Source organism: Chlamydotis macqueenii, chromosome 13 (genome assembly GCF_036417535.1).
Source record: "Chlamydotis macqueenii isolate bChlMac1 chromosome 13, bChlMac1.mat, whole genome shotgun sequence".
Lineage (NCBI taxonomy): Eukaryota > Metazoa > Chordata > Aves > Otidiformes > Otididae > Chlamydotis > Chlamydotis macqueenii.
This window is the reverse complement of record NC_141568.1, coordinates 10,345,563-10,367,227: the sequence shown is the minus strand read 5'-3', so window position 1 is coordinate 10,367,227 and position 21,665 is coordinate 10,345,563. Positions and strand designations below refer to the sequence as shown.

At 41.3% G+C, this 21,665-nt stretch overlaps 1 protein-coding gene and 1 long non-coding RNA gene across 3 annotated transcripts in view; one reads left to right on the top strand and one right to left on the bottom strand.

Annotated features, from left to right (window-relative positions):
* The window catches only part of GARRE1 (granule associated Rac and RHOG effector 1), a 61,209-nt gene extending 60,283 nt beyond the window's left edge, over positions 1-926 (bottom strand). Inside the window, exon 1 of the mRNA XM_086757808.1 lies at positions 909-926. The gene's annotated coding sequence lies outside the window, so the exon portion shown is untranslated. The remainder of the gene's footprint in view (positions 1-908) is intronic.
* Positions 927-1,113: 187 nt separating this feature from the next.
* LOC147599092 (uncharacterized) lies at positions 1,114-17,810 on the top strand. 2 transcript variants are annotated; one of them, XR_015259973.1, is made up of 6 exons: positions 1,114-1,148; positions 1,392-1,539; positions 1,953-2,449; positions 13,994-14,263; positions 16,006-16,138; positions 16,236-17,810. It is a non-coding gene; the product is annotated as an uncharacterized LOC147599092 (long non-coding RNA). The 2 variants fall into 2 exon arrangements; XR_015259972.1 differs by having other exon boundaries at positions 16,006-17,810.
* Positions 17,811-21,665: the final 3,855 nt, after the last annotated feature.

Sequence of the window (21,665 nt, the reverse complement as noted above, 5' to 3'; positions counted from 1 at the left end):
CAGTGGCCGCCCAGGCAGAGGCGCTCCTGCCCGCAGGCCTCCGGGCCGGGGGCCGTGAAGAAAACCCCCCCGGGGGCACCGTGACGAGGCGTGCTCTCGGGAGGCCAACGCCACAACCCCCACCGAGGGGCAAGGCCCGCCGGCACCGCCCGGGGGAGGCTCGCACAGCCAACGGGGCCGCCTCACCGCCGGGAGCCGGCCGGGCCCGGGCAGCGCCGCGCCGCCCTGAGGCGAGGCCCCCGCGGCGGGGTCTGGCTGCCGGGCCGGGGCAGGCTGGCGCCCCGGGCGGCCGCGGGTCACCATTTAGCAGGAAGGTGCGCAGGAATTCCCGCAGGCGCAGTCCCAGCCCGCGCCGCGCTGCCCGCACACGGGTCACGGCGGCGGGAAGGTGAGGGGGGGGCGGCTGCAGCCTCGCCACCGCCCCGAGCTGAGCGCCCGCGCCGTGCCGAGGCTGCCCCCGCCGCTACAGGGCCGGCCCCGCCGCGGGAGCGCGGCGACAACCCCCGAGCCGCGCCCCGGGGCACCGCCGCCGCCCTCCTCCCGGCCGGGGCTCCCCGCAGGCGCCGCCGGCGGCTCCTCTCAGCCCCAGTCCTCGCCGGCGCCCCCCCGCCGCGGCCCAGGGGGCTCCCCCGAGCGGCCGCAGGGCGCCGGCCGCCCTGCTCCGCGCCCCGGCCCCCTCAGCGCCCGGGGAGGGAGGAGCGGCGGTAATGCCGTCCATGCCAGCCCGGTGCCTCGCACCGCCAGGGCCCCGCCGGCCGGGCTGCGGGGCTGCTGCTGCTGCTGCTGCTGCTGCCGCCGCCCGCCCGCCCGCCCGCGGGCGGGCAGCGGCCGGGGACAGCCGTCGCGGCGGAGCTGGGGGAAGGCCGGCCGGCGGGAGCAGGGGCTCGGCGGCGGCAGCGCTCACTCACCTGCCCGCAACAGCCCCCGCCGCGCGGCCAGCCCCGCTCTGTGTACTCCGGAAACGGCGGCTCCTCCGCCGGGCGCCGGGGAGGGGCCGGGCGAGGGGGCGGGCGGAGCCGCGAGTGACAGCGGGAAGGGGAAGGCGGGAGAGGGCGGGCGGCCGCCGGCGGAGGGGTGAGGGAAGGACAGGGGGCGGCGGGCGGGACGCGGTGGGGACGAGGAGGAAGAGGGGGAGGCGGGCAGCGGCGGTACAGGGGGTCCCCTGGGGAGGGGGGGCCGCCGGGGCACGGGGGGTGAGGCGAGGCGGGGTTGTCCCGGTGAGGGGGTGACAGGGACCTCCCGGGGCGGGCCCCGGCTGCGAGGGGTGCAGGGGAACCAGCATAAGGCACCACCAGGCAGAAGAAAAGGGGAGAACGGGGAAAAAAAAATCAATTAATATTTTATATGTGGCTAAAATAATGAGGTTTCTCATTCTGTTGTGTTGCGGTCAGGTGCGGTGTCCTTCCTCAGTACAGCAGTTTGTGATGGAGATCGCCAGTGGCACCTGCACAGTACCGTATTCCTCTTCCCTTCAAAATCCCTACCTGGAGAAACTGCAGGATTCAACACTGCTGTTAAATGGATTTATTTGGGAATTAGGTAAAATGCACAAAAATTACCTCAAATTGATCCCTTGGACAAAATTGTCGTGGTGCTACCAGCTTTAGGAATTGTTCAGGAGCAGGCCTGGTCTATGATAGCTTTGCTGTGTAAGTTTAAACTGGTTTGTTATTATTTCTCAGATTTAATGCAGATTTTAAACAGAAAAGTTTGCTGTGCAATGCAATGTATTTTCAAATCCTATTTCCATAGAAATAATCTTCTGTTAATCCCATCTCTCTTAGTAGAAAGTTATTATTTTTTATTTCCAAGGCTTATTTAGAATCTTACATTTTAAATGGAACAAACATTTAATAACATACAGAAATGGCTGGTAGAAGTTAGAAAATAAGGTAATATATAATAGTTTTAAAATGTTGATATATATATATAAGCAACATTTTTTTCTATAGGGCTATGCATCTGATCATCTGGCTCTAATTCATCCCCAAAAAAAACCCGAACCCACACACTTGGATATAATACTAATAAAGTGAAAACAAGAGTAATTTCCACTGCTTTCAGTGCTGCTAATCAGAAAACTCTGTGGGAAGAAGTGAAATTGTCAATTTATTGGACACCTTCTAGCCACAAGCTAGAAATAGTCCTCAAGCAGTGTCTGTGGGGAGCTGCCTAGGAGCAATCTGTGGCTTTGTTTCCTTCTCCGTAACAGATGGTTGCTGGCAGACTGGGCTTCTCATCAGTGCGTTCCCTCCGAACTTTTCTGATTTTTGCATGTCTACTAAGCGTGTCTCTTCCTAGTAAATTTAGTCCTCAAATTAAGAGATACCTGGGAAATACTTGGAAAGCACGCAAGGGAACAGAAGGCTGTCATATTGTTGGCTGCTTCAAGAGAGGGAAGCATCAGGGTATTCTTTGTACTGGAAGAGCTCAATAAAGGCTGGAGAAGGTACCTTTCTTTTTTTTTTTTTTTTTTTTTTTTTGTTTGTTGCTTTTAACTAAATGGTAGATGAAACATTGATTTTTAAAAGACAAAAAAGACTGTTAAGGTTTCAACAGGTTTTTGATTGGAAGGAAGTATGGGTGTGAATTGGAAAAACTGAGTGTAAAGGAAGTCCACAAGGAGCTAAGAGGAAGAGAAAGAGAAAATAAAATACTGGGATGGATTTTCCTTCCTTCTAGGCAAGATACTGTGGCTGCATCTTAAAAGTAATCCAAAGAAGCCCACAAAACATGGCCTATTTTTTGGTTTTATGTTTTTATGTTGTTTGGGGTTTTGGGTTTTTTTTTCTGAAGGAATTAAGAGAGAGAGAGATTAACACACACAAACAGACGTATTTTTAGGGATGCTTACATTTCCCGTCCTTGGGACGCAGGGTGGCCAGTCTGGAGCTTTTTAGCTGCAAGCAGCTCTCCAGGAGCAGAAGAGTTGTTCTTGTGCTGAGATTGTCTCTCAGCCAGTGCAGAGCAGTGTTGGGGATTGTTGCAGGAAGAAGCAAACCATCAGGAGTTACTGAGGCAAACATTACAACTCAGGGTTGAGTCTTGTTGTATGTCCAGTCCAGGCCTGCACAAAAAGAAGTCTAGAACCCCTGGTGAGCTACTAACATTTCCGACCTGCAAACTGTCCTGCTCTCCAGAAACCCTTCTGCTCTCCAAGCCACATACCTTGTAGTTCTTGGTCATCTGAAGAGCATGATACAGCATTAAAAGGATCACAACAATCTCCTGCCCTGATAAATAGCTGGCAAATGATATTGCTGTAGCTGATGGCCATCCACCAGAACTTTTTCTAATAGTGCTCTGTGTTTTACCAACATGCAGTTTTACCAATAGATCCCAAAGCTTTATAAGCCACGCTGACTAAAGCATACTGTATTCACAGGTAGAAATTTGTTCTACAGACCTAGTCTTACAGTTCAGTACAATGCACAAATATGTTATTCCACACTTTCAGGAGGTGTCAAAATCTGCTCCATATTTTATTATCCTAGTGATTTAATTGTATTTGGTGGATCTGTGCAGAATTTGGTTCTGCCAACACCAACAGTAGAGTTACACACAATAAGCATATTTTTTATTTTGACTTGCTGGACTTATTTACTTATTGTAATTTTTTTTACAGTGCTGTATACAACTTTTAACACATAACTGGCTGTAAAGATCAGACATTTCATTGGAAATGTATTACAGACGAAGCTTATAGATTAAGAGCATAAAGGCACAGAAGACTGGTAAGAATCTTAGCCTTAAAGCTAGTGTGTCTTGACCAGATGGTAGGAAATTAAGACAGACTGAGAAATAAATAGGAAGTTCACATGTCTTAATATGAAGAGAGTATGAAAACATTCAGTTCAGCAGAAGTGCATAATAACCAATGCAGAATCAAGAGGAAACTCTTAAGGACTAGAAAATATGTACTGTAGATATCTATTGTGACATTGTACCTTAAAATTATTTTCCTCAATGCTTACAATGCTATATTTATACTGAATATTATATTTATTTATTTTGTGAACTCTCTACATATTTTTAAAGACAGTATGATTAACTATTTCGTAAAGTCGTATGTAAGTCAGCATAGAGTAGATGTATTCAGTTCTGATTTTCTTGTCAATGTTACATATATGTGAAAAGTGCTTTCTAAGACCTCCATTGAATAGAGGGGAAGGAAACCAGTGCACTGTTTAAAGAGAAAAAAGTAACAATGTTGTTTAGAGAGAGGAAACCAGCTTTGAAATGTATTATGAGTGCAACTTGATGTCATGGGCTGCAGGAGGAAGAAGTCATTAGCTCGGAAAAAAAGCAGCACTGGTACAATAGCCATGTACAAATGTTAATAAGGATATGCGTATCAGCAAGGTGTGGAATAAGATTAGGAGGATGAATGTTAGTAATAAAATCCCTCAAGAGGGGGTTGTCTTGTTAAAGGAAAAAGGAAAAAGCTAATTTACAAGAGGTTGTTGTTTCTGCTCATCAGATAGAGATACGATTAGGAAAAGGAAATGTGGGGAAAACCAGGGTGATTTTGGAAAACAGACTTGGTCACTAATGTCATATTGTATCAGCAGTGATTTTCCCTTTGTAGTAGCTAATTACTGTGAATGCCATAGTGATAGTATGTTGAAGTACAGGAAGAACAGCAGTAGTGTTGCATTAATATTTGGACTGTAAATTTGCAGTTGAAGGGTGAGAAGTAATGAAAATGCAGGTTTAGATCTAGATATGTTACACAGTTTGTACAGTATGTCACAGTCCTCGCGGCTCATACCCTAGCTTGCTCTTGCTGTCTGAATGTTTGACAATGCAGGCATACACGTAGGCAAATAAGACTTCTAAAAATACATTTCACAAATCATCCATTCCAGCTGTCAGGGTGAGAACAGTCCTTTTGTCCTGCAGCTCTGGACAACTAAAATCCTATTTCAGACAAGTGAAATTTAGTTATTTGCTGCCTGACAGGAAAGCTGCTGACCTATGCTTTATACCCCTCAGAACATTGACCGACCATTGTGTCCAACCTGAGGCTTAAAATGAGAATTGGCTTCTTGCCCAGCTTCTTTGTGAACACTACCAAATGGCAAAAGAAATGTGTGGTTAGAGCCCCCAGCCTGCTGTTTGGAAAAATTCTTGCCCGTTAGCTCCACAGGGCAAGTCCCACTTCGGAAAGAGTGAACATGACTGACTATATATGGCCACCTAAAAATAAAAATAGGGACAATCACCTTTTCTCGTCAGACGAATCAAAGATCCAGGTCACCTTAAAAAATCCTAGGCTGCAAGTCAATGATACTGGCTATAGGGAAAATAAATATATATCTATAAATCTCTTAATCCTACATGGATCAGTCCAGTTTTGATCGAAGTGAATGGAGGCCATCGACTTCATTTGACATTGGATGTGTCCCATGACCTTCTAGTTTATATATTTAGACTCCCCATACTAATCTTCTCTTCTACGAGTCTGATGTCATCACCATTATTATAAGCAGAACTTGTCACTTGATTGACAGCAAATAACGTTTCCAAAAAGTAGCCAACAAGTAATGTTTTGTAGGAGTGACATATGATCGTGACAGCCTGCAGACCATTTTTCTTTAGACAGTGGAAGAATTTCAGATATTTTTAAGGTCAGTGTCTGTAATCCAGAGATGAAGCAGAAGATGTGTTTGTTTTTAAATTGCTGTTCTGCTTAAAAATCTGTCTTTCAGTTGTACTGAAATGGAGGGCTAGACTCTGAAATAAATTCTTTGCCTGTTGCAACCAGCTAGATGGGCACAGGAATGGAGAAGTCCCAACTGCATGCACAAAATGGTCATTAGAATTTCATATTTCTGCTTCAGGAAGTCAACTACTTAAACATATGTATCATTTTTTTTGAAAGTCTGGTGATTCAGATGTCTGGGATCTCATTTTGCTTGTTTTCCTGAAAACTTTCACAAAAAGGAATCAGCTTGCAAAACCACAAAAATGTACTTCTCAGCCAGCTGTGGTAAAATAGTTTGCATGGCCATCTAAATACTGGAGAAGTTTTTATATTTAAAAAAACTATTCTGATGAGGAGCAAATGATTATTAATTTATTGTTAGTTAGCCATTAGCAATTGGCTTAGAACTGTTCAAAGTATGCAGCAAATATGGGCATGTTGAGAGAATATTTGTGAGACACAAAGAACTATTGTGCACATTTTCTAATACTAGATCTTAGAAGACTGTTATAAAACAATTCTAAGATATGCTGTAAATGTGTGAATGAGAACTAGACTGATTTTTTTTAACTTAAAAATGAATATAGCATTTAAGCATATTCCATTGTAAGGTTGAGATTAAGAGTGAAACGTAATATTCTAGAAGATTTATAAACAGGTATAGAAAAATAGTGTCCCTTTTACTAAATGTTTGAAATTAGAGGCTGTCTGGCAAATCATGTTTTGTTTGTTTGACCTTGTATGACTGATTGCAATAAGGTGTCATATATGTTTCAGATAACAGAATTTTACTTTTTTAGTAAGTGTCTTATCTTGGACATATAATTCTTATTTTAATAGTCTATACTAAAAATGTTACCATATGAATGGTGAATTTTAGATTATTTCTTTTAACTTCTGTTTATATAAATACAGAAAAAAAATATATATGTTTGTAAATACATATGAATATTTAAAGCGGTCTAGAAAGAAGCCTAAACGGTAGTTTTAAAGAATTTCCATGTGGTAGTTCCTGCAACATAGGGTTGTTGCAAGGGGACTGAAGGCTATTGTATTGCCTTAGTTTCTGTTAGGGCACTGTAACGAAGGGAACTTAATTTCAGCTGCCTTAGTGGTACTGTTATTACCTTTTGGTTATACAGATTATTTTGTATTCTGGAAAATTGCCAAATAAGGAGTAATTTTGTAATGGAGAACACGGAATTATGAAAGTAGGCTGAACAGAAGGATAACAGAGAAACATGTAAGCCAATATCTCATGGTTGAAAGTTTAGTAAATTACTTGATAACATACAGAGAAGTGTAGTAGATAAAGCTGTGATCTGATGCAGGCATGACACATGAATGAACTAGTCTTTCCTCTAGAGTTTTTTCATTAATTACAGAAATACTCAAAGGCCTTGACTGGGATTGGGATTTAAATAATACACTTACAGGGAAGGCATTTCTCAGGAACAACAAAATACGAGATGGACAAAGCTCCCTTCACAAATTACTCCAAGCTCCCTTCATAAATTACTCTTGCTAAACTCCTCTGTACCTTCTTTGGGTGTCCTATCCCAACCAGTTCAGGTCTCCGGGTGACATCATGAAATATGAGATGCCTGTGAGCTAGTCTTTGGCCATGATGGAGCTTTGGCCACCTGTCTGTCCTATGCTTGAGAAGATATTTAGGATGTTGACAGAGAAGAGTGGGACTTATCTACTAAAACTTGGCAACCCAGTCTCGTCTGTTTTCCAAGGGACCGGTGCAGCTAGCAATGCTTGATTGGCTGAGTACCGTTGTCCTCTGGCTCCAACTGGAAAGCCAACGTAGCTGACCTCAGTGGCTGGCTTCAGGTTCTTGATTTGTTTAGTCAGCTTCTAGTGCTTTCATACGTTCTCTGTTACTGCTGCCAAAAGTGTATTTGGTTTGCTTGCGTTGTGGCTCTCCACCTGGGCCTCGTTCTCCTTGATAAATCTGACATCAGGTTTGAGCAGCTCAATCTCCTCATCACTAAACTAAAGCTGATGATACAGTGCCCAGTGATTTTTGTTTGTTTGTTTGCTTGCTTGCTTGCTTTTTAAACTTCCTCAGCCAAAATGGTGCACAACTGGCTGTGTTATTAATGCAAATACCCTGCACTGCCGGACACATGCCAAGCATGCAGGAGCAGGTCTCACAGTGCTTATGGTTTACTCTACTGTTGTCTTTTTCACAGCCCAGAAATTCCTTGGTTTGGTATTCATTCGCTTGAAGTTTAAGGGCTATCAGAAGTTATTTCTCTGGCATCCCACAATAATTTTAGATCCTTCACCATCTTCCAAACGTGCCAGGGCATCTAAGGCAGATAGATGCTCTTTAGGTTTGAGTGGACTAGTTAAAGGTGCTCTCTGCATCCCTTTTCTCAATCTCTATGTCCTCCTTGTTTCAAGAGGCACATGCAAATCTCTACTGTTGTTTGGCTCCAAAGGTCCTGATTCATCTGTCATTACTATAAATTGCGTGTAGCTTTGTTGCAATTGATAGTTGTGGTTCCCAGCTCTTTTGCATGACATCCCATCAATTGCAGTATTGTAAAAGGAGGTGTAAAAAGCTACCAAGCCTGTATCACAGTTCTCACTGGTGTGAGAGGTAGGGAACAAAAACATCAGTCCCACAAGAACTGCACAATATGCAGTATGCAACTCTTGTGCGAGTTATCGTTATCTGTCAGCGTGAGGGACTGTGAGACAGTAGCCCTGTAGCAACTGACAGCTGAGGTTTGAGGGGAAGAAAGATTTTCAGCTTTGTGTGTGCACTGCTAAATAATTCCAAGAAGCAGATAAACAGTACCTAGAGGTGCATTTTTTTTTTTTAATTTCACACTGATGAATCAAGATACTGTAACCCAAACATACATACTTCAGATCCTTGTAGGCACATGACATCAAGCCAACAATTACTAAAAGATAAGGGAGTAGTGAAGCAATCTGTAGGCCATACAAATTCTATACATCAGTTGTTTTCTGTTGTTGGATTTTGCATATGTTAGTTTTCTTTTGGAATTCCGAGAGTTAGAGTGAGGAAATGATATGATATGATATAGATCTTTCAAAGTTAAGCTTTGATAGTAGTATTGAGTGTCAACATACTGTACATACATCTAAAGGATCTTTGTAATTCCAAGAGTAGGAAGATGAGAAGGCAATAAATAATAGGATACAGAGTATACTCTTTTTCCTTTTTAATGGGAGACTATTTCAGACATGGTGATGTAGTTGACAGACGTTTGATGTAGCATAAAAGAAAAAGGAGAAGAAAAGACATTGAAATGCGTAGTCATATAGGAAATTTAAAAACTAATTAGGGAACTAATTAGTGAGGGAACCTTTTGTGAATTTATCACAATAAAGTAGCTTATGCTCAGCTTCCTCTAAGTAAGCTAAATACATGCTGCCTCAATATGAAATAAAGGTAATATAGAATGATAAGCCCATCATTTTTGATGTCACTAATGCTAGTTATAATCAGCTTTTATCCAGCTCAATGACAATCTTAAAGCATGCCAAGGAACGCGTAAGTACCTGCACAGGTACACACACGTATTTGCTTATCTTTAATTTAATATCCACAGATATTGTGAGACATAAACCACCTGGTTTTGCAAATACTGATATGATAAAAATACACAGAGTTGATTTGTCATAGTTATCTTTGTTTTTCACCTTACTGAAGGCTACAAATAGAAGAATATGGTAAATAAACTGCAGTAGCATTGGGGCTTATAAATAGCATTCTGAGTTAGGGACATAATGCAGATCTGTATTTTCTCATCTGTACAAATTTGGAGACAATTCTGCCCTGTCATAGAGACTGTATCAGATAATAATCATAAAAGTAGTGAAGAACTTCTAGTATTGTGCTCTTAAATTAAAACGTACAAAATGCACATCTATCCCCCAGTCCACTCAATACTGTTTCTGGAGAACAAATAACCTGTGGAGTTGTTGAGGTAACATCATTTGCTGTTTCCTGGAATAATTGCCCACAAACATGTGAGCTTGACCCCTGTGCCAACGAACAAACTATGTACACAGGGTGACCCCAATTATGGTTGCAGGAAAGTAGGATTTGGAGATGAGACACGTTTGTTCCTGACAGGAGTTTTGATTTTCTCCTCGTATAGATTAAATAACATGCTGACTGTCTTCAGAGTTGCTAATTTTGGCCCTCTGATTGCAAATTCCATGCAACTTCATGTTTTGCTTTGTCTCACAATTCTAAGAATGGTGGTTTCCTGAGAAAATCAAGCTCATAATACTTTGGGACACTCTCTCGTGGTTTTTGTGCATGTAGAATTGGCAAACCAGCACAGTACATAATAAGAATGAAGTTCAATCTGTAGTGGTTTTATACCCTGTGTTTTTCAGAGTGTGTAATAATTTTTCTGAAAATACATAAACAGAAATCTCTGTTAAACTAATTTCTCGAGCTGTACAATGGTATACATGTAATTTGGAGATTTCCAGCCATAACTATAGTAGCAGTGATGAAAGATATTTAAAGCCTGTTAGCTTTGGTCATGTATTTACTTACTGTTTTTAAAAATCATGGGGCTGATCTTGCAGTGAGATCCATTTATACATAGATCTCATTGAAGGCCAAGGACCTGCAGTTAATATTCTGTGTCTAACCTCACTCCCATTTTACATAAAGAAAATATGGGCATTTGTTTTAAGCTCAGCAATTTATGAATTAAGAGTAATAGTCGTAAATATCCTCAAAATGTAAATCAATAGGAATTTGAAAACCTCAAAAATGCAAAGATCTGGAGAGTTTTCCCCTGCAAAATCAGATGCTAGCATGAAGGATGAGGAACAAAGTTGTATCTGTAATTTAAGAGCCTGCAATTATTTGCATTGTAGTCACTTGTGCCCTCTGTCTGACCACACCCTTTTAAATTCAAGTAGTCTGGTAATACACACAAGCAAAAAATACAAACAGGCATTTTCAAAGCTATAGAAAGAACAACATTAACATGTAGATCTATTCGAAAACATTCAATCTACAGAACTGGGATTTTAAAGAGAGATACTGGCAAAAGAACCAAGCTTATCTCTATGCACAGGAAAAAATGTCAACCTGAAGGGTAAACATCTTCTAAAACAAAATCTGCATTACCAGAGAACTTCCTTGAACTCAAACAAGCTGCAAGCTTGACTGATTTCTTAAAATATTAATAGTAAATTTTGATGAGACATTCTTATTATGCTTTCACTGATGCAAATTCATTAAATTGCAATGATAATAAATCTTGAGAGATTAAGTTGATAAATGAATATCAATTGATTGTTTCTGGGGTTTTTAAAGACCCTGAGATTTGTTTGGCATGTAGCTGAACAATCATTTATCTTTGCTGACAGCCTGGTTTACGTTACTAGACTATGTGCTGCTGTACACCAAATGTCATTGTCCAATTGCGTTTTATTTTTAGGCTGCTTTGTAGCAGATGCAGACTGGCACATCACTGCTTACTCCAGTGATGTGTGTTACATTCCCAGCAGGAGCCCCACTGAGAGGGGAGGAAGGAAACGAGTCACAGAAATGATAGCGGTGCTCAGCACAACTCTCAAAACTCTGCGTTAGTGGGTCAGCTGCCAAGAATTACATGTGAATGGTACTTTAAAGCTGGTTTTGCTTCCCATTAAGGACTCGACTTACAATCAAAAAAACATACATAGGGAATTTGCTAGAACTGTGAATGAATAGGCACATGACCAAAACAGCCTAAGTTAAAGTCACCTCCTGTTTTGGTACTGCGAGTTCCTAATCCTCAGACATGTATGCTATTCACTGCAGCAATGAGGAACATTTAAAGTAGTGAGCATATTTTAAAGAATATATTCCGAGAGCTTGGTTCTGCGGCTTTTAAGATGAGCGACAATCTTTGTGGTAAATTTAATGGGAGTAGATCAGGCCCTATGACTGTAAAAATGTATTTTTCTAGAAACCAAAGTAACTTAAATGTCTATATTAAACCATTTCCATTATGAAAAGTACTTTTATCATGGAAATACATAGCGTTTTCTCTAAACAGTATGTTTTAAGACCCTTCCCCTCTATTGTATAGTATATATGCAAAAGAACTACAATATGTAATATTTATGTAATTATAATTTCACATAATTGTAATAATTAACATTTAATTAACGCTAATCTAATATATAATAAATATAACAGTTACTTGAAAATGTAATAGTTATGGGAACTGACATAATTCCACTAACATCAAAATAAATATCCCATTGTTTTCAGTGGAATCGCGTTTCACTTAACTGATTGGCTCACCTTATGAAAACAAGAGACAATGATGGCTGGATCGCAGACCTGCACACCACGCTTGCGCAATGATTTCCTCTGTGAGCTTGGCAAGTGCTTTTACTGCAAATATAGTTCAAAAGTATGCATAATTTAACAACTTTGCTATTCTTCTACATGAAAAAAAATCTCCTTGCTTTCTTTTTAGATGAGTATTTTTCCTGCTAGTTTGTATTATTAGTGTGACACCACTAATGCAGTTACAGGAGAGTAAGCTTCTCGGCCATTGCATCATTAGCAGAATTATTAATTGTGCTTCCAGAATTTCTATTAATTTTTTATATTGAAGTCAGCAATAGTAACTGCCAGGCTGACAACTGGTAAATAGATAGATCTTTACTGAAATTGTAAACCAAATGTAATATAAAAATCAGAGGAGGCACCATTGCTGTTCTTCCAGTCACCTTTCAGAGTAAAAATCTTATTTCAGCTTCTCTGCTTGTAAAGGGAAAGAAACACTGAATTGCAAGAGACTGGGTGAGATTTATATGTAATATCTAAAAATACTTCATAAGGAATTTACCTGTCAGTATTGGTTACAGAAAAAAAAAAGCAGAAAAAGCTTTCTGCATACAGTTGGCTTCCCAGAATACACAAGAAGACTATGTGTGCTCAGAGCTGGTTTTGTGTAGCCACTGGAACCTGGATGATTGCAGGCCGTCATCACGCAGTCTTTCTGATCGAGCAGAAATCTGAGCTGCCTTTGAACGGGGCAGTCCCACCATGCCCCCAGCCTCAGACTTCGCTGCTGTTTGCGCTGTACATGCAGCAATGTTTTGATGCTATGTGCTAAGCCAGGTGATGAAGCTTGAAGAACAATTGTCTGTTGTCTATTATCTTTTTTGCTACAGGTCTTTTGGAAAATAGAAAGATTTTTGCATGGACATTAAACTGGGGTCCAAGTCAGCAGTCTGATGCCCCACAGTGTCATCTGCAGCTTGAAAACAGCTACTGCATGGGGCCTGATTTTATTGCCATTGAAGTCATTGGTGTCTCAACGTTTTCAGTTGTGTGCCTATATTAATCTTTATGGCACAGTGAAATTTTAGCCTCAAGTCACACATACATATCTGAAGTTATTTTGTACTATTCAAGTAAGTGTTCCTGACCACCATTAAAAGCCCTGATTTCTGTAGCAGTGGACATTCCTGAAAATTCATGGTTCTTTGCTCACTTTTCAAAAGAATATCCTTGCTTTCTGTAGTATTTAACATAACATAATTGTCAATTATAAATTAATTTCCTGCCTTGTTAAAATCCATTATATATAGAGGGACTGTACCCAAGATGAATGTATTCCTGTGCTACAAAAACAGATGTAAATCTGTCAGCCAGTAATTCTTTCATATAACAAAAAATAGAGGTCTTTGTTAGAAACAAGACATCTTAGAGACACTGTGACTTGGTAGCTTTAGCAAAACAATAGTTAGCTGAAGAGATTTTTTTTCTGTTCTAATAGAAGTGATAGTGTCATAATTTGTGAATTCAGGAAATGTATCTTCTAAAAAGAACTCATATAAGAACTGTACACCTCTCTCAACTGTGGGATTCTACTGTTAGATTTGGCTTTGATGATCGAATAAACAGTAGTACCTGTGCTCCTCTTAAAAGAAATACATAGTTTAACTACACACGCATCTTAACAGAGACGAGAGACCCAAATGTGACAAAAAAGGAAATTGCTCTCATCTTAGAGTTTGATTAAAGCTTTAGGCATAGAGCTTTTAAAATGACAAATGCTCGATGAAATAATATTATGTCTTTATACTCCAGAGCACTATTAATCTGAGGTTTCAGGACTTTAAGAAATGTTAATTAACTAGTTACCATTCATGTAAATTGTTAGGATTACAGTCATTTTGTGGGCTGATAACTGAAGCATGGAAATATTAAGTTCATCAGAAAGGATGAGATTGGTGTTCTCTTCCACATGTATTCCCTATCAGGTATTTACCAAGACATTAACTGCTTATGCGGTAGTGATCTCCATGGATCTTCCATCAAGTTAGTCCAAGAGGAGCAGGAACAATTTTGGGAGAGACTGTGAACAACCTCAGTCATACCCAAAGTAGGACGTTAATGCAGCCTGAAGCTTTGTGTTGGACACTTGGGAGACCAAATATGACAGGTAAGAAGCCAGGCAGTGTTCTTAGGGATCTGACGATGTTGCATATTCAAGGAAAGAACAGAGACACCGTTGGCGGTTCTGCAGGAAGGTGAGGGTTTGCGTCACTTAATTTTTTTTTTTTTTCCAAAAAGTTGCCTGCTATAACTAGGGTAAATAATGTGCAAATTAGGAAGCCACTGTTAGGTCTATCAAAATGCATCTCTGTAAAGGCTTGCTGAAATCTGTTTGTGATTTCAGTATAATTCAAGAATATGATCGCTGCAGAATACAACTCACAACAGAATTTCTGTGCAGTGTGGGTATAGGAATTGTTCAGTTAATATACATTTAGCCTAATGTCTTGTTTCCAACAGAAGCCATCAGCAGGTGATTTTGAGGAAGGGTAGAAGACCCATAGGTAATGAATAATCTGCTGTACACACTAGTCTCAACTTAATCTTAAATCTGTTTTGAATGTTAAAAACCCAAAGCATGGCATTTTCATATACTTCCCAAAATTTTTTACTCAGAGAAATCACTGCTTTCAAGTATTATTGGTAACAATTTAACCACTGAATGTCTTTTTGAATCCTGTGAAATTGTTGGTCTCAATTATTTCCCTTAACAGTAAGTTTTGTGATATAATTACATGCTTATTTTATTATTGTTATTTTTGCATTTCAGAACAAATTTACTCTTGTTTTCCTGTTACAGGACAGCAAGAACTGAAGTTCAAAATCCACCTTTTCTGTAATATTCTGTAATTTTTTTTTGTTCTTTTAATCATAGGCCTGTCAGGCCTGATTCATTTTAAGGGTAAAAATGAAGTATCTTTCAGTTTGCCTTTTCCCTGGCCCCAGTCATTCTTCTAATCCTTCTTTTAATTTTGTCTAGCTCTGCAGTATCCCTTATTGAGATCTTTGCAGCCCATATAATTACACTTTCTTCCAGAAGAAGATATAAATATTGATTTCTCTAACACTCTTCAACTTATTCATTATCCCTTTTTTAATGCATCCCAACATTTTGTTTACTTGTTCTGACACAGCTTAATATTACCTCAGTTTGTTTTCTAAGCTGATACACTTTTTAGAATGCTGTGAATCACAAAAATAACTCCTCTTCTTCCCTTCCATAGCACAATACTTTGCTATCAAAATTTAGTTTGCTTGCCATCAGTCTCCCCATGTGATGTTGTCTAATTGGGTCTTTTGAAGTTTTTTCTAGTCCTCTCTAATCTTAATATAAATAACCTGTCATCTACAGATTTTGCTGCTCCCTTTTCAGATCTAGTTTGACAATTTTTGTCTCTGAGAAAGTTAGCCCATTTCCTACCTGTGTTTTAAACTCTTATTGCCATTACCCATTTTAGAATACCAAGTAATTACAATATGGTGGCTTAATGCTCATTTATACTGTGGCTCCCTTTTTCACAGATGAAACTCTATCTGCAATAATAAGAAACGTATAGAAAATTTCTCTATTATGGACCATGCCTCTGACATAATTGGAATTTTTTTTCCCACCATAGTACAACTTACGTTCTCAGGATGCCTGCGTTATGGGGGGTTTGGCCCACATATTTATTTCTTAAAAGGAGAAAGATGTCTTATTAAAAACCCCTGTAATTTCAAAGGTTTGAAACTTGAGTTTTACATGTGTAAAAAAAAAATAATTTGGTACTTTGGACAAAACTCTAGTATTTTAAGGGTGACATATTTCAAAAAATGAGACTACTGAATTTTCCATTAACTTCAGTGGGTAAAGAGATGGGCCACACCGATGGCATTCAGAAGCACTGCTTCTGTGTATAATCATCAAAACAAGTGATGTTCAGAACTTTTTTTTCAGAACGGTTATGTTTGTGTGACATCATTATGAGAGGAGTTTAAAACCCATTTTGGAACTCCCTGGGAAGGACAGGGTGAAGTCCATGGAGCGGCAGACAGATAGCGAATACCCAGTGCAGTATTGCCATCTGTTGGTGAGTGCTCAGCAAAGCTGCGGAACAGCTACAAAGCCCTGGACGATGAACTGCCACACCGAGTTGCTGTAGATTATTCCTATTTTCTGCTTCTGAGAGGCTGCGTTTCCTTGGCAGGGCATTTGATCTGTACTGCTGCGTTGCTGCGGAACTGGCTGGGCAGGACAGGGGGGCGCTGGCTTCAGGTCCTGTTCCACATCTGAAGCTACTACCCTGGGCAAAGTCTGCAAAGACCAGGCAGGTCTGCAGCAGGAATATTTAAGAATCCCCTCCACCTCTCCGAGGGGTAAAGAGAAGGGAGTGGAATCTGCCAAATTTCTCTGTGTGAATTTTAAAACCTGTAAAACCTATGATGGATAAAAAGTATATTAAAAACACAGTTCTATTTCCTAGCCAAGAAGTGTTTGCGTATCATCGATCTGATAAACGGCAATACATTTTAGTACAAAAGATAAAGCTCAAGACCTGGAATCAGGAGTGTGGAGTTCCAGTTCCAACGACTCATTAGGAAACCCTCAGAGAACCATGCAGAGGTCCACTTCTTCAGCACTGTCAAGCTGAGATGTTCTGCAGCAAGTTTCAGGAGTGCCAAGCATCTGTACAGTGGATTCAAGATCTGATACCTCTGCACAAGATCCATCAATATCCATGTTTCCTGAGCATGCACATTACAAAATTTTTTTTTATCTAATGAACCAAAAGTCCTTATGAGGACTATATGAACCATACAATTACTACAACTAACCAATTACTACATACAGAAATCAATTCCATAAAACATAAAGAATTCCATAAAGAATGAGCAGTGGGAGCCTTAAACAAAGTAATCACCACCTGTGATTGCTGTCCTGACCATCAAGAAAGACTTTTAAAGTATTCTGAAAAGACAAGCCAAGGAACAAAAATGACAGGGCATAAAAAACATGGCTATAATGGAGACTTTGATTTTACAATACTTTGACATTTCCACACACATACCACTTCGTGGCCCAAAGGAAATGGGTAACTGCTGTTCTCTGTTCTGCATAAGACCCATATCGCTTTTCCTCTTGCAAGTTTCTTCTACTCTTGGAGATGCCAGGTACCCCTTTTTTTTTCCTCAACTTTAACTTATTTACCTAGCAAAGTTAAATTATGAGCAATTTCTTCCTGTCTGTCTTTAGCATGAAGTTTGCTTTCTCTGTGCCAGATCTGAATAAGAGTTCTTATCTATCACAGATTACCTCTCCTTGCAAGACATCCCTTTCTTCAAAATTTAGGGTACTTAAAATTATTAGAAATACTTTAAAATGTAGGTGTAGACGATCAGCTCAAATATTTCAGAATTAGCACCTTGACACAGTCAGTCCTGACCTCAGATTGCTATGTGCTTTTTTCCTGAGGCCTGCTCCAGTCTCATAAAGTACGTTTCTTTGCTGACCCGAGTAAGCCCTGTTCCATCCAATTCAGTGTAGTGAGCATGTATTCGGGTTTCTCCCACTGCTAAAACGAAAAGCTGATGGCTATAAAGCAGTCTGCAAATCTGTCTCCTTTTTTTTTGTATTTGAAACCTGGGACTGGATTTGAAAGTCTGGTCCCATTTTTTATTACCAGTCCTCAGAAGAATCCATTCTACTACTTTCTCTGTGGCCACTCCAGTATTTTGTTTTATTAGTGGAAAACGAAAGCAGGATTCCAGACTAGTTTTGTTTGCTTTCATATAATAAAATAAGTTAGTACAATGGATGTAAATGGAAGTGGAATTATATATGAAAATTTTTTCTCATGTCAGAAAATTTCAATTAGGGGAAATTAGCCACTTGGTTCTTTCTGATAAATTAATCATAGAAATTATCTATTAAACATGCCACTTAACCTTTCTGGCATAAGTGCCTGAGGCAGTAGTATTTAGGCTCTCCACATTAATTTGGAAATATTAATTTCTATGCAGCTGTCTTCTGAAATGGAATTTTCACTTGTCTTTTTTATAAGTAGGTCATTGTGCAGCTGTTGTTAATAGAGGCTGGCATTTGTAAAATGGTAAATCCACCATTGTACCCTATCGGTCACAAAATTGATCTCCATCACTTACAGAATATCCTTTACTAAAATGCCTTTCTCAGCCCCAAGGGGAGTCATCCCTCGCTATGATAGCCTTTGGCCTTTTTGGAAGGCGAATGTGTTTCAGCCGGTTATTTTGCAAGAGGTGAAGCACCACTATGTTCACACTATCTGTCTTCCATTAGTTTAAGGTTTTGCCATGACTCTACATTATCACTTCAATCTACATTAGTGCTGCCTTAAAATTAATCTTGAGGGAAATTGCTATGACAGCTATCAGCTGTCAAAGAAACAGCTGTCTCAAGTGCTGAACCTCCCAGGTCCAAATCCGCCTTCTGCCCTCTACAGTGAAATCAATTGGTCTTTTCAATGGAGACAAGGCCTTACTGTCCCTTTAGTGGTCAGCTGTTGCACAGCTTATGGAGAGACAAGCAACTCCGGGAACAGCTACAAATCTTATCCTGTAGTCTTTAAAGATTAGAATTAGGACCTTGGCCTAGATATCTTTCTCATATGTCATAAAATTTGCATAGTCTGCTGCAGGAATAGTTTGAACTCCAGAACTCTCTGAGGTGTGTATACCCTATATCCTTGGGAAAGAAGAGAGGAAGTAAGAAGGGAGGAGGTCTAATAAAAGAAAACATGAATGGCAGATAATTTATAATCTTTAAGGTTAATGAAATGAGAGAGAACATCTCAAAATCTTAGAATAAAGCATCGCAAAAGAAAGTAAATTGAATTTACATTATGTGAGCAGCAAGCACATTAGTTATGGGTAACAAAATTAGCATTTCAGAAAGTGGCATTGGTAGCAAGACAGTGATGTTACAGTCACAGCTTGTCCATACTGTGAACTAAAATTAATACATTATTGATTACATTATTGATTACCTGAGCCTATACTTTCCTGCACAATTAAGTATGAGAAGAATGCTGGCAGATTTGGGATGTGAAGCCAACAAAATCCTGCTGACTTTGGATTTGGATCGGATGAACTTGGAGATCTTCAAGGTTTAAGATCTTGAGGATTTGGAGACAATTCAAGTAGTGCAAGGATCATGATACAAAAAGACAGGGAAGGGGAAACAAAACTGAAGAGAGACATGTTGAAACTTGGACTGAGGTACAGTTGGGCAGTTGTGCTGCGTAAGGACATGGGATTCAAACTTCATATGAAAAGGAAAAGAACAATTACAAGTTTCACAATTGCTATATGATCAGAGCAGTAAGAAGCTACAGCGCTATACTGTGGTTAGGTAGTTTGGAAAGGAAGTGGAAAAGTGAGGTGGCCAGAAAAGAGAACTGTAGTAATGAATGAGGATTTAAGAAAGGAATCGTTGAAAGAGATTTTGGGAGGTCAAGTAACAAGAGGCAGTTGAAATCCTGAATGTGAAGAGAGTAACACCTCAGATACTACCCAAGTTTTATAGTGAAAGGCAGGACAGGGGAATTGTCAATTTTGAAGTAATAAAAGTGGAAAAGTAGAAGCAAAATTGAGACATCATCACAATTTAAACAGACCTCCAGCTTGAGGCTAATCAGTAGAAAGAGGTGAAGGTGCTCTGAGAACAATGACTACTGCTGATAGCAGGAAAGAAACTCAGGAAAAATGTATGTAAGGGATCCCAGGATTTGTCAGGAATGTGATGAGACCACTTTAATGAAATCTCATTTGCCCTGATTTGAGAAAAATCAAACAAGTGAGTCAGGAGCACTTAATGGCTGGCAATCAAATGCTATCAGTAAGGCTAACATTTTTAAAAGAACATTTGTTCTTGCCCTGTGACTAATATGTAATATTTATTATGCCAAAGAACTTTACATCCTGGGTTACAGCATAACTATGAACAGAAGTCTAGGATTATTGAGGCTTTTATCCTAAAGGCCTTGAAAAGGAAGGAAAATGTGTAAAGTTTACATGGCAGCATGCATGATGACCTAAGTGGCTTCTTAAAGACCTGCTGGGCACTTGTGTTCTCCTTTGTGGAATCAGCTCCATAGTCCAATTGTTACTTGTTTCATTTTCCTTCCTTTCATAAAGGCCTGTGGGGAACCACACACGCTGATGGATGGTCAGGTAGATTCAGGCAGCATGAGAGAACCAGCTTAGCTTTAGAGAAATTGCCCAAACTTAGCATTGACAGGGATGAGAGTGGCCTCCAAAAATGTAAAAAAATTAAAATGTATCAAGTGATTAACATTTATTTTGCTGAAGAAAAAAGGCTTTGGCCTATTAAACAGTTATTTTAAGTCTGAGAAAGCAAACCTTAGAAACAAGCAAGTGTGAGGTAAGGAAGGACCTTTTTTCAGATATTCTATTATCACTATACCAGAGGTACACGGTTTTTAATATAATTAAGGATCAATTAAGAATGTTTTTTATTTTCCAGCCAGGAAAAAATGCTGATTCTGTTGCTTAAGATTTGGGCTGTCATTTTAGCGATCTGAGTCAAGTTCATGCTCTGACTCTGATTAGGCCCAGATCCATAAAGGGACTTAGGTGCTTAAAATATGACTGGGATTTATTCACCTAAGCACAGAGTGCAATCTGTGGAATTTGACATACTCTTTTACACGCCCATGTTTAATCAACATTCTGCTTTATGCCCGGAACAGCTTTATTTTTTCCCCCTGAATAGCGGGGCAGCTGCTCGCCTGCCGGCCCTGGCACGTCCTCAGAGCGAGCCTGCCACAGGCCTCCGGCCACCGCAGCTCCGGCCTGTAAGCTCCTTATGTAATGGCCGGGGGGGGAAGCCAAGGTTTTCAGAGCGCTGACTGGAGCGGCAGACATGTCGTGCAGGAGCCGTCTGAAGTAGCAGGCCGATGATGCTGGCAAGAAGGATGGGCATCCCTCTGCAGGGTGTGGGGGGGTGTAGAGATCTAGCGCAGGTTTTGGGGTGGCGTTCACAGCCATACAGCAGCAGCAGGCCGTGGGGCCGACACAGGTCAATAATGACCCCGGGAAGCCACGTTACTGCTAACCTGGTCAACTCCCTACGCACCAGGCCCTGACGGGACCGCGGCGGCTGTCCGCAGGAAGGCGGGTGAGCAGGGCGGCCGGCCAGGCAGGGTCCGCCGGCCCGCTGCGCCAGCCCCCGCCGCCTCGCACAGGTCCCCCGCGACGAGGAAAGCGCTCGTTCCTCGGCACGGGATTTTACAACCGGGGTGATCTCCGTCACGTAGCTCCAAGGGCCGGCGACCCCTCCGCGGCGGCCACGACCGTTACCCGCCCCGCGCAGCGTCCAGCCATAACGAACGCTCCGAGCCCCAACCCGGGCGGGCAGCCCAGGCCCCCGCTGCCGCCTTCCTCCCCCCCCACACACACACAGGCGGGCTGAGCTATCGTGCCACCCGGCTGGCACGGCAGCGAGGGAATCCCAGCACCCGGCTGGGCGGCCCGCAAAGGGGAGGGGGGCCGGGGCGGGGCCAGCGGCAGGAGGCCGAGCTCGCCGCTATAAAAGCGGGGGCGGTGGGGCGCGCTCTGCTC